This window comes from Ranitomeya variabilis, chromosome 5 (assembly GCF_051348905.1).
Source record: "Ranitomeya variabilis isolate aRanVar5 chromosome 5, aRanVar5.hap1, whole genome shotgun sequence".
Classification (NCBI taxonomy): Eukaryota; Metazoa; Chordata; class Amphibia; order Anura; family Dendrobatidae; genus Ranitomeya; species Ranitomeya variabilis.
In genome coordinates this window covers 33,653,161-33,655,370 of record NC_135236.1, presented here as the reverse complement: position 1 = coordinate 33,655,370, position 2,210 = coordinate 33,653,161, and positions in this window count along the sequence as shown.

Sequence of the window (2,210 nt, the reverse complement as noted above, 5' to 3'; positions counted from 1 at the left end):
TAAAGAATTTACCATTGATAACGCATAAATGCTTAAATTGCTTGTCCCATGAGACCAACTACACACTATATGCCATATCAGAAACTATAGAGTGGATAGACATCCTCATCTATGAGGAAGAATAGATAGTCACTCTGTAGATTTGTTGTTTGTGGCTATCTATTCTGGTTCCAAGAGGGTGGTATCATGGGATAGACTCAACTTGATATGTGCAGGAGTTACTAAGTTTTAGCAGCCCCTTTAAAGGGAATGTGCAGGCAGAAAAGGATCATCTGTGTACATGGGGGATTTATGAAATATAGATTGTATTAGGAAAAATTAAAACATGTTACATAAAACCTGATTTCCACAGTAGGCCATTTTCTATTACACATTCCCTCTAAGAACATGAGTTTTAACCAAAAATATTAGAATCATCAGATCAGGTAAGGTCCAGGCATCATACCCTTAAAATGGAAACCTAGTGTTAATCCAAAAACTGTGTACTTATACATATCTGAAATATACGCATGGAAAAAAAATGTGGCTATTGCCTCTAAATAATAAATAAATAAAATATATATTTAAAAAAATATATTTATTTTAGTGAGAAAATGTAAATGAACCAGGAACTACTTTTCTATTTTTGCATGAAGGCTCTCGAGCCACAGTCATCGTTGACCTTCTTTTTCTCCTCTCTTTTGACCGACACACATGTTATCTGTTCAGGTCTGACCCCATCCCTGGCCATTAATAATACTCAATTAGAAGTTCAGAAAGGGAAAATGTATTCATATTGGAATTTCCAATTAATAACGTTGCTGTTACGATTGTGACCTAACACTCATACGGGAATGAACAAACCACGGGAGATGTTGAACCTGTGCAAGATAATCTTTGACTAGGGAGCTGGGATTCCAGACATCCACCTAACTTCAAATAGAGTTACCAAAGACTACATGTGCCAGAAGAGTATATGTAGCCCATCCCAAGGTGTGATAGGGGAAACCAGATTAAGTGAAAACACCTGCAAAGAAGCTATACAGCAAAGCAAAAACAAGATCATTATCAGCAGTTGGACATAGACAACACAGGCTGTGGTCCAACAGAGAGGGAAATGACCACAAAACCAGAGGTCACCGGAACAAGCACTAGAGTCAAGCCACGATAGTTGCATAAAATCCCAAATCAAAATGTAATAAGTAATAATGTATATCAATATGCAATAGCATCCAAGCTAAATTCATTGCTAAATAAAGTACCGTAAGACAAAACATTGTCCACTGGTGACAAGGCTCTCTTTAAGTCAAGTCTTGTTATAGGTCGCATGAAACAATTTTTTGGACTAAATAGTCCTTCATCATACTTGATAGTGCTGTTTTGCTACTTACGAATAGATGCAGTTAATGGGCTAGACATAGTACTCCTTTAAATAAGGATAATTCTGTACAAAAATATATATATACTGTATATATACCCAAATCTGTATGCAGTATCTTTAGACATTTAATGCATGAAGGTTCCCCATGCTGATGGCTCACATGCAAAAAGAATTTGAAAAAATTTATAAAATACAATAATGCACAAGTAAAGCAACTTTACTCACTTGTGCTGCAAATCTCATTGCCTATGTTATCGCAATAAAGCTTTGTAGTTGGTGTCTACCAGGCAATCAAATACTTTATAGTTTCCCAGTACCAGATTTCCATGAACTGTTAATTTATATTGGGAAGTGAAAGAGGTTGTAATATAAGGAGCGCAATGTAGACAGATTAAGGTCCCTACACTGGAAATAATAGAGGCAGGATCTTCAAATAGCACAACATTTTTCAGGAAACGGAAGACTATCCCTACTCTTCCACGATTCCGGTAGATCACTTTTTTCAAGAAAGATTTCAAGTATGTGCAGGCAGAATACAGTATTTCAGAAGAGGAGAGTGCTGATCTTGTGAGGAAGCAGTAACGCAACCTTACTGGAGTAGAAGTAAAGTCTGCCACCATTTTCAGGTGGGATTGTTCACAATAAGGACTACATTACAGTGTGTAAAGATCTGGGTTGACACCGTATTTGTCCACCTCTTGTTTTACTGATTACAGAAAATTGGAAAATGATGTCATGACCACAAGGGTCAGTCCAGCGGATGGCACAACAAACACCAACAGCGGGATGGGAAAAGGGGGAGAGAGGCCCTAATAGTAGAGAATGAGGGATGGGGACCTCCTAACTCAGC